The following is a 327-nucleotide window of genomic DNA, read 5'->3' as shown; positions in this document are numbered from 1 at the left end:
AGGGAGCCGCTCTCAGGATGCGGTGTATTTAAATATTTTTGAATGAGCGTTTGCGCTAATTACTTTCACTTTCGATTTCGCGATCACACATAGGTAGCACGAGTGCGTGTCTGTACTGTGTGTGCGTCTGTGAGAGAGAACGGGAGAAAAACAGCGTGATTTCCGTACATAAAAAGGTAGAAAACATGGAAATAGTTTGTCATTTTTACCCTATTGGTTGTTATATTTGTCTTCATGGGGTTTTGGTTCTTTACTGTTGTAGATAGCCCATAGCTTAAAAAAATATTATCTCTCTTCATTGTGTTTGTCCCCCCCCCCCCCCCCCCC

This window comes from Sinocyclocheilus rhinocerous, unplaced genomic scaffold (assembly GCF_001515625.1).
Source record: "Sinocyclocheilus rhinocerous isolate Xijiao unplaced genomic scaffold, SAMN03320098_v1.1 scaffold2726, whole genome shotgun sequence".
NCBI classification, from domain to species: Eukaryota; Metazoa; Chordata; class Actinopteri; order Cypriniformes; family Cyprinidae; genus Sinocyclocheilus; species Sinocyclocheilus rhinocerous.
The sequence above is the reverse complement of the archived record's forward strand: the minus strand, read 5'-3'. Positions refer to the sequence as shown.